Source organism: Panthera tigris, chromosome C2 (genome assembly GCF_018350195.1).
Source record: "Panthera tigris isolate Pti1 chromosome C2, P.tigris_Pti1_mat1.1, whole genome shotgun sequence".
Taxonomy (NCBI): Eukaryota; Metazoa; Chordata; class Mammalia; order Carnivora; family Felidae; genus Panthera; species Panthera tigris.
Genome location: NC_056668.1, coordinates 78,151,700 through 78,162,449, shown reverse-complemented (window position 1 = coordinate 78,162,449; position 10,750 = coordinate 78,151,700). Strand labels below are relative to the sequence as shown.

At 42.1% G+C, this 10,750-nt stretch overlaps 1 long non-coding RNA gene across 1 annotated transcript in view; it reads right to left on the bottom strand.

The window, feature by feature from the left end:
• Positions 1 to 768: 768 nt before the first annotated feature.
• Positions 769 to 10,750, bottom strand: part of LOC122230641 — a 41,238-nt gene continuing 31,256 nt past the window's right edge. Inside the window, exon 3 of the long non-coding RNA XR_006207657.1 lies at positions 769 to 1,150. This is a non-coding gene — a long non-coding RNA (uncharacterized LOC122230641). The remainder of the gene's footprint in view (positions 1,151 to 10,750) is intronic.

Sequence of the window (10,750 nt, the reverse complement as noted above, 5' to 3'; positions counted from 1 at the left end):
CATTACACAATTAAAATGGCTTACATATTAAAATTTGAGGCAATGTGAAAGTACCTCATAATTAACTGCTGTCTATTTAACCAGACAGTTCTAGCAAGTTAATTTGATGTCTGTTACGAGACTTAATAATTGTCAGTGATTTTTAAAAACAATTTACTGGTATAATCATTAACTACCCCTAGATTATCTTGTCAAATTGATAATTAAATGCCTCAAAAATTCATTACAGAGTCAGTGTATTAATAGGAATGCAATTAAGTAATGTTTGCTTATGTAATCTAGAGTTTATTACCTGTACACTTATTTATCTTTTCTATACTTATTAAATCTTTCTAGGGGCCTTTTCAGAATCAATAGAAAAACCAAGAGTCAATAAATGTCTTATTGGATCCAAATGAGGCACTTAATTGAGAGACTGTGAAATAAATATGGATTCTCCATGTCTGTGGAGAGGAAGACGAGATTATTCCTATTTTACAGCAGGATTATCAGTTGGGGACATAGAATACTATTTATTCCTTCTTCCATTCCTTCCTGTGTCTTTTCTTTCCCTCCTGTTCACCTTCCGTCTCTTTCCCTTTATTCTTTCTTCATCCTTCCCCCCCCTTTCCTTTTGTCAAACACGTAAGTGCCTGCTATGTGCCGGTCGTTGTGTGAGACCCTGAGACTAGATAAGGTCTGATTTGAGTCTAATGTAGCAAAGAAAAAAGACCTATAAAAAATTACAAGGCAACATGTTTAATGCTACCCTAGAGCTGTGTACAAAGTGCTAAGGGAGCACAGAGGAAGGAACAACTGACTGTTTTGGTAGTCAGGGAAGACTTCTCAGAGGAGGTGGCATTCGAGCTTGCCAAATTTCGCAGGGAGAAAGAGTTGGAGAGAGGCATTCCAGGCACATATGTGCAAAGAAGTGGGGCCAGGGAGGAACATGGGCCACTCAGCGACTAGATGGAAAGGGCTGACTTTTAAACTGTAGAGTATCATGATCAGAGCTATGTTTTTCAAAGGATATCTTTGGAGGACAGAGTCTTCAGGATATGCATTCAAACCGCAGTCTGGTTGGCCTGTCCTTTCCACAGCCTCTCATCCTGGTGATGATCATCATATGCCCAGGGGCTTATGGGTTACATTGGCTTTTGCTCTGTTGGCACTGTAAAGATAGTCATACGTTTCAGATTACATATTCAAAGCTTGAGCTTCATAAGTAATATCACAACATATTTCAACCCGGGCCTTCCCCAACCAGGAATCCACAGTTCAGTTTGCTTATTCTCAGAAACTCTCCCATAGACCCAGAACCAAGAATGTTTGGTTGAAGGGAAGGGGCCTTAACTTCCAATTGACAGTTTTCAAACTTCTACATAGACGTGAACCTTCTTATCCCTCATCACCATTGAGGCATACAAGAGTCAGTTGTAATAATTTTTGTCCTTGACCAAGTGTCAATGACTATAAAAGTAAGTCCTTGCATGTTTCCTTTGGCTGTATGGCCGGGTACCTTTTAGTGAAGTGGGAAACATGGGAGAGAGAGAGAAAATGAAAATAAAAACACCTATTCTGGTATTTAAAACTATATTGCTTATACACAACAAGTGAAAAAACATGTTCAGAGTCTCTGAAGACTTTTTCGTGATGCTTGGAAATCATTTTCATATGTTAAGCTCAGGCTCATGGGAGAACCTGCTTGGAGGGCTCTCGTTGCCCTAGGAAATAAGTACAGTGCATTTCTGATACCCATATGCCCTGCATGTGCCGGACCTCCTGAAGTGATATGTACTGTGACCCGCAGTGTTTCAAAATGACCAAAATGATCACATTAGATCATGACATTAGACAAGGTCAGAGAGGATCCACGTCAATGGCTAATTAGTCCTGAGAGTCTCTAAACTTTGAGCCTAGAAGTGTTTAGAATTAAGTGACAAAAGATACTCTATAAATACAAAGTAGCTTACTTTTAAATGTGTATATATTCATATATGAACATATGAATATATGTGTGTGTGTGTATATACACACACATATGAAAGAAGAACTTCAAAATCCTCCTCTGAGATCTCTTATGACACATCTGCAGGTTTGACCAAAGAGGTAATTCAGTTTGTCAAAGCTTCTGGGCCAAGATAGGAAGATGATGTTGTCTCGAGGCCGGACATTCGTGAAACCTGGACCTCAGTCTGATGACCTGGTTTGAAGTCCCTGGTCTGCCGCTGCTAAATGGATGCCTTAGGACCAATGGCCTCTCTTTGGGCCTCATTTCCTCAGTTTCCACTTAGCCATTGCTAAGTGGATGACTCAGGACCAGCAGCCTTCTCTCTTCGGGCCTCAGTTTCCTCAGTTCTGGGAAGAATTGTCCCAGGCCCACCCATATCACATTACTCTTGGGAGGATCAAATGAGATCATGAGTGTAAAATACCTTGTAAACAGGTCACAAAATCCTGCAGAATCACGAGGGGTAGTATTATGATGAGATCGAAAAGGCTATAAGTATTTCAGAGAAAAATACTCAGTATTCAAAGCACATGGTTGGGCTTAGGTGCCCTCCATGCATCCCATCCTGACTCTGGGCACTGATCAACAGATTCACAGAGTTCTGTTCTCTGGGAGGGGCTGCTCTTCCCAGGTACTCCCCTGTGGAGGCAGGTATTGCCACTCCTTATTGACCTGTCTTCAACCTCATTTAGCCTGTGAGCTCTGGGCATGTGGAGACCCTGCCCACCATGACAGTCTGGCACAGTGGCAAATGCACAGGATTTAGGGACAAGTAACCTAGGTCAGTCCTTCTTCTGGCCCTGGCTTTGCCGTTGACCCGTTGTGTGACTTGGGGCAAATTACTGAACCTCTTCAAGTCTTAATGTCCTCGTCTGTGACATGAAGATAATAAATATTACCTTAGTGACATTACAAAGATTCAATGAGTTAGTACATGTCAAATGCCTGATTTAAAACCTGCAACATAGAGAGTGCTCAAGGAACACTGGGTAGTCGCTATGATTATTTTTGCCATTGTTCTTCCTTTACATCTCCAGTGCCCAGGATAATGTCCAACATGTAATAGGTATTCATTAAATAGGTAGTGAAAGAATAAAAAAGAAAGTCCCTATCTCAGCAGATGGGTATACTGAGATTGGAGAAACATAAATTCAGAAAAAAGATGGAAAAGGGTTGAGTTTTGTGGGCTGAGGAATTCAAACTTTGAGCTTGTTTCCACCTTTTATCAACACTGGTAAAAGAGCATTTCTATTTGTGCTGGAAATGTATAGTATCGGCATAGCATTTTAGAGTTTACAAACAATTTTTAAGACCAGTGTCCTATTAGATTTCCACACCAGCACTGTGGGGAAGGTATTGTTATATTACCCACTTCACTGATAAGAACATTGAGGTTTAGGGAGGGGAAGTGTCTTGCCCAGCCATCACACATCTGATAAGTGGAACTGCTGAAATCAGGTCTTCTGGCTCATTGTTCTTTTCTCCCTCTGGACAGAGACCCAAGGCTGATCCACCCAGGACTGGGTTTCTGATGGTAACCATGAACAGTATTATACAGAAGTGCCTGGTTTTTCTCCTTTCGTGCTACAACCAAAATTAGGGGGAAAGCCCCTAGATTTCGTGTAGTGATACATTAAGAATCTTTCACCTGTCAGTTTAACTATCAACGCTTGTGAAGCTTATTAGTTCAGTTTGTACTTTGGTTTTGAATCCCAGTTTCCTTGGCTGTGAAATGTGCTTCACCATCATTGTGGTGGGTTTTCCCCTAGGAGAGCCGATCTGTTGCAACTAGTCCCTGCTCTGGAAATGGAAACCAGAAGCCCTGGAGGTCTTTCAACCCGGGTCACTTAGGCAAAGCAGCCCGAGAAGTATAATTACACCATTACTCAACTTCATAGATCCTCCAGATTGCCCAAAGAGAAAAGCACGTCTTTTGATAAATCCGAACCCTCTGATAATTTCCTTTAAGGGATTACGAGCTGATTGCAAAACCAGCATGGCTCCCCACTGCCTCACCTTCTCTCTAGTCCCACTCTCTGATATCTCTCTGCCACATTGATGCTTTTGACAACCTTTCCTCCAACATTTCCTGAGACCCAGCATTACTCTGGTTCTTCTCCAACACCTTCATCCTGGCCGCCTCCTGTTCTTTCACAGCTTTGCAACTATGGACATTCCCTGGAGGCTAAGCCTGTGTCCTCTGTTTCCACTTCTCCCCTTCTCTCTCTCTTCCCATCTGCTCTGGTGCCAGCTTTTAAAGGAGGCACCGGATGTACAAAGACCAACAGATTAGATTGAGCATCTAATCTCAAGGGACTGGCAGTGTGGTAAAGGGAGAAGAGTTGTGAACGAAGACCTCAAATTCTAGTGAGTGCGGTGCTTCCTTGCTGCTGGCCGGGCTTGAATGCAGGGAGAGGCCAGTGAGTGGGGAAGGGCAGAAAAGTCCCTGTGAGAGGAGTCTTCAGACTGTCTTAGAAGATAAGTAGGTGCTCCTCATTCAGATAAGAAAAGCAAGGCTATCTGAGACAGGAGCACAGCTTGTACAAAGACACCGAGGGAAGAAACTTTGAGATTTATTTTCCAAATCAGGAAAATGGGGATAATGATACTTGACTTGCAGTGTTGTGAGCACTGATGATAATATACACAAATGGAGCCTGGAACAGCATAGGTGATAAATGAATGACCAATAATAAAATAACAACAAGCCCCTTTTTCCATTTCTCTAACCAGTTCAGTTTGTTCTCTTTTTCTTTCTTTCTTTCTTTCTTTCTTTCTTTCTTTCTTTCTTTCCTCTCTTTCTTTCATACAGGACTGGACTAGAAGATTTTTAAAAGGCTTTCTGGATCTTAAAAGGCATCCCAATGCCTTAAAATCCTCTGGAAAAGTTTAACAACAGTGCTGTCCTTTCTCCATGCTTTCTGTGAATGCTGCAAATCCTCAGCACTCTCCCACCTCTGGACACACAGATCATTTATTCCAAAGACCATCAATTTTACAGACAATGCTGCCTCATTAGGTATATTTCACCATTGTATGTACTGTCTGGCTTTGACTGTTCAACTTTATACATGGGCTCAGCTTGTCTTCTGTTCTTGATTGTAAATGCTCTGGAACAAGAATGGATGCTACTGAATTCAGAGTAGGAACATCGGATGCCTGTCTGGCTCTGTTACCTACCAGCAACCAGGGCTTGGCTAATTTTGTTAACCCCCATTTTCTCATGATTTAAATAGGGAGCATGATAATGGCCGCCAACAACAACAACTTCTTCTTCTCCTTCTCCTCCTCCTCCTCCTTCTTCTTTTCTTCTTCTTCTCCTCCAAGTTAATTAACATACAGTGTAATAATGGCTTCAGGAGTAGAATTTAGTGATTCATCACTTCCATGTAACACCCAGTGCTCATCCCAACAAGTGCCCTCCTTAATGCCCATCGCCCATTTAGCCCATTCCACCCGCCCCCACCTCCCTTCCAACAACCTTCAGTTCGTTTTCTGTATTCAAGAGTCTCTATGGTTTGCCTCCTTCTCTGTTTTTATATTATTTTTCCTTCCCTTCCCCTATATTCATCTGTTGTGTTTCTTAAATTCCACATGTGAGTGAAATCATGTGATATTTGTCTTTCTCTGGCTGACTTATTTCACTTAGCATAATACATTCTAGTTCCAACCATGTTATTTCAAATGGCAAGATTTCATTCTTTTCGGTCACTGAGTAAAAAATTCCATTGTGTATATATATACCACATCTTCTTTATCCATTCAGCAGTCAACGGACATTTGGGCTCTTTCCAAATTTTGGCTATTGTTGATAGCACTGCTATTAGCATTAGGGTGCAGGCGCCCCTTCAAATCAGCATTTTGGATCCTTTGGATAAATACCTAGTAGTGCAATTGCTGGGTCCTAGGGTAGTTCTATTTCTGATTTTTTTGAGGAACCTCCATACTGTTTTCCAGAGTGTCCATACCAGTTTGCATTCCCACCAGCAGTGCAAAAGGGTTCCTCTTTCTCCACATCCTCGCCAACATCTGTTGTTGCCTGAGTTATTAATGTTAGCCATTCTGACAGGTGTGAGGTTGTGTCTCATTGTGGTTTCGATTTGTATTTCCCTGATAACGATTGATGTCGAGCATCTTTTCATGTGTCTGTTAGTCAACTGGATATCTTCTTTGGAAAATTGTCTGTTCATGCCTTTTGCCCAATTATGGCCAACTTTTGAATCTTTTATGATATTTAAATGAGATAATGCATTTGATGGTACTTTGCAAAGTAGAAAGCATTATGAAGATAGGAATTTTATATTACATTTGTCTCTGCACCTCTATTAACCAGGGCTCTTTTGGTTGCAACTAACAGAAACCCAACACAAAGTAGACTAAGCAATAAATCACATATTGGGTACATAACTGAAAAATTGCAACAGGTATCAAGTAAGAAAATCAGAATAATGCTTCTCTGCTTTTATCAGCTCTGCTTTTCTCTGTGTTGGCTTCTTTATCAGGCATCTGTTTGTTAGTGTTTCTCAGCAGCTGCACATTTATATGCTATCAGTTAAAAAACCTTAACCAAAAGTTGGTTTTCTTCCCCACCCCCCCCCCCCAAGTAATTTTGACAAAAAATCCACAATCAACTCTCAGTGGACTGACAGGGGTACGTGCCCATCTCTTATTTGGTTAGTGTGGCCAGTGAGGTTAGATGTGCTGATTGACCAAGCTTGGGAGCTGAGAGGAATAAGGTCAGTTCCTCATATACCACATGGATTGAGAGGGAGGGGTGGTTCTCTAAAGGAAAAGTGATTGCCAGAATAGGAGAAAATAGGTGCTAAGAAGGCCAAAACAACATGTAGCACCCACTACAGCAGCCTTATCAATCAAAGCCAAGAGAACTTACGAAGGCTAACGCCTTATGGGGCAACACCATACACACATGGGAAGGTACTGTTATGCATCAAAATTCATGTCACCAGAACATGACAATTCATTCGACCACTGATCTGGAGAAGACAGGTTGTGGAAAGTTCCAAAGCAGAATATTCATAGGGTATATATTTGGGAGTCCAACCAATGTTAAATTGCTTTGATTTTGTTGATTTCAAACTGGGCTAGTTCTCTTATACTGACCTTGGGGACTATGAGAGCAGGAGGAACAGAGAAAGTTCTGAGACCGTATTTTTAAACAAAGTCTTTTAAAATAAAACATTCACTCATTTGAATACCTGTCCGAAAGCAGGAGGGCCTCGGATGAGTTCACTCCAGGACATGCTCACTTGGTGCTGTGGAGCCAGGCTGTGGCGAGGCAGGAAAGGGCAGAGCCCACAGCGTCTCCTGCCAGCTGGGGCTGCTCCCTCCTCCCACAAGCCTCCCAGCAGCGGGGCCTCCTGGCCTTCGGTGTCCTTTCTGGTGGGCATGGTTTGGGGGCACATCTGGGTGCTTGTGTTTGGTCCCTCCGTCCTGGCTCTGATAGCAGTTGTCTGCATTTGTGGACGGTCACGGGACAGATTTTAGCGAGAAACTCAGGAAATGCCAGAAGTGGCTCCTAATTTGTTTGGGAAAATGGACTAAGCTAAGGGATTAGAGGGTCTTCTACTTCTTTTTTCTCTTCCTCCCCTTCTCCACATTTATCCTTATCTTCCTTCCCTTTCAACTCTTTCTGCCTTCTCCCCCCCTCCCATTTGCCCCTTCTACTAGGATAAAATCCCCTTAAGGACAGTCTCTGTGTCTTAATTATGTACAAAGCCTTGGTTGGCAGAAGATCTTAAGACAAATAAAATACAAATCCTGTCTTTAAACTTTACTTTTATTAAAGGGAAAAGCCCCACTGACAACAAACCCAAGATAGGCATTGGTGACGACCCATCCCCCCAAGACACATGTACTAGTTTGAGAGTTCAGAGGCAGAAGTAATTTCGGCTGGGGATTCACAGGATTCTGAAGGAAGTTTTACTTAAGTCGGGTCTTAAAGGCCATTCACTGAACAAATACAAGTAAACCTGGCAAATAAGCACAGGACATGGATACAGCCACAAGAAGGGCTCAAACTTAATGCACCAATGTTGACCTAGTTTGCTGATGGGCTATAGTCCTTTACTCAGAGCTTGATTAATTTTAATTTATACAGACTAATAACAAATTTGGTTACCTACAAATACATATGAGACCAAACACAGCAAATTAAAAGTGGGAGAAGGTGCTGGCACGGGCAGGCTACTGAAAATGGAGAGAAGTACAAGGTTGATGGCTTAGTAAGAGGAGAGGAGACAGAAAAACAAAAAACAAAGCCCTCCCACAAATCCACAAGCATGAAAAAAAAATCGCTGCAATCTGAACTGAGTGTGGAGGTCAAGAGTCCCTTAAATTTAGAGTCCTCTAGAATGTCATTGTGCATTAGAGTTCAGTGAAGAATGTGACAGCCTGTAGTCCACTCCTCCCAAAAAGGCTAAATTGCATTTTTTGTGCTTTGTTTCAGAATATAGACAAACACGTAATGGATTTTTGAAAGAGTTGTATCCCGACTAAGTTACGATAACATTTGTATTAAAATCATAAACCTTCCCCATCTGGGATGCTACATCCTAGAGAAGGAATGATTTGATTTGATGTTTAATAAGTCCAAGATGCTGTGGGTCATTTTTTGTCATACACTCTCCTTCCAGTATCCTTGTAATCTTTGTGCCTCCCATGTTCCTAAGGTTTCTTCTGGTTCTTTCCTGACTGTGGCTTTCAGCAGCCCCCTCCAGATACTGGCATACTGAGCTGCTTTTGGTCCCTCTTCTGAGGCATTTCCAATATGGCGGTGAGGAGCAGGGAAGAGCTCTGAGGCATGGCCTAGGGACTTGGGTACTGGACTTAGCTTCCTACTTAAGAGATGGGTACTTCAGAAAAATCACATTTTTTCTTTGAACCTCTGTTTTTTCATTTAGAAAATGGAAAATAACCCTTATTCATGGAGTTGTGAAAATCAAAGACATTAATTGATGTGAGATTGGTCAACTGAATGGTGGTTCCATTTTCAGCCTATAACTGCACTTATCTCTACTCCTAACCCCTGATTATCATTTGCATACACGTCTGTCTCCATTGTTTGATTGTTGCTTATTTGAGGTTGTGTTTTTCTTGGATTTTGTTTGTTTTTGTTTGTCTTTTGTTTGTTTGGGTGTCTCCTTGAAGAAAGGGTATCTTGAAATGCTTGACAGGTCACGTGTACTACACAACACTGGGGGAGGGGCACCATCCATAGGACCATGATGTGAATAGGGCTTCCTTTCAGGTTGTGTGACTCAGGGGCTCTGACCAAAGTGCCTGGTATATTGTAAATATTAAATAACAATGGCTCTCTTTTCCTTCCCCAATAGTTAAACACTGTCCTGGGGCATAAAATATTGCTGAACACTGGATTCTGGGCCCGAACTGAAGATTTTCCCTCTATTATCTGGTTTCAGGCCCAGCTTTCAACCTCCATTTTATCTTTGGTTGGGCCGAACTGGTCATGTCCTTGGCAGAATCCTTCAGCCACGCAGGTGTCCACCCCACAGGTGAAGAGGGGTTTTGGGCAATCAGGATTTCAAAGTAAAAGTAAGTAAAAAAAAACTTGGCAAGCCTCCTGTTTAGACTTTAGTGTGTTAATCCCAAAATCTTTGTAAATGAGGGGGTCTAAAAAGTCAGGACCGAAAATAGGACAGAAAAAATCACACACGTTTCTCCTCTACTCCTTCATTCATTCCAATCATTATGGAGATTTCATAGCATCTGCGAAATGTTCTAGGCTGACCTCTACATTGGAAAGTGATGGGCTTCACTTTCCGCTTCTGCATATTGGGACTAATCCTATCCACTTCCTAGGGTTACTAAAGAGATGTACCATGAACCTATCCAGGCCCAGAGCCTGACCCCTATTACATGCTCAAAAATGGTAAGTGAATCTGAAACGATGGAGGCAAGAAGCCCACGTCTTCCATTCTCTGATAATGTTTTCAGTTGTTGGGTAGCTTTGCCATAGAACTATCTACCTTGCAAAGAAAGAAAAAGTCCTCTCTCCATGTAACTTCCACCTATGAGGCCTGTGGGCAAGGATGAAGTGCTCTCCCACTTTCCTGGCCTCCCCCTTAGTGAGGACAGACAGCAGAGGGCCTCTGTGGTCAGAGGGCTGAGGAGCCAGACAAGCCTCTGTGGTTACACACTTATTTATTTCCTTATTTATTACTTTTGCAGCTAACATTTTTACAATCATGTTATTTTGTGGTTTATTTGCAAAATGCATCGTGAGTCAAGTTTGCTTCAAATGTTCTCTGGGTTGGGGAGCCCAGGTAGAGGTGGGGGAGGGCAGGAAAGCAGTCACAGAGACGTTATACAATTTATTTATCTTAATGATCCTTTCTTTGTAAATAGGCCATATGAGGCAGACAGAGAAACTGGGAAGGCATCACAGGCTCATGGGTAGCGGCATGAACAGACAGCAACCTCAGAAATGAAATGTAAGGAGACCAGACTTGGGGAAGGCAACCCAAGAGGAAGATGATGAACTCCTGTTCACCAGCCCCCAAGACACCAAAATGGCATCTTCCGAGAGACTTGGGGAGACACTAGAGGTTGGTTATAGAAGACTGATGGATAATGACTCAATCCATAAACATTAGTATTAGAGACCTTATTATAATTAGGTTTTGAAGATTTTAATAAAAACGAAAACCCAGTTTTCGGAGAGTAGCTAAAATGGGGCTCCGGAGACGCTCTGCGGGAGCTGCTATTTCTTTTATTCTATAT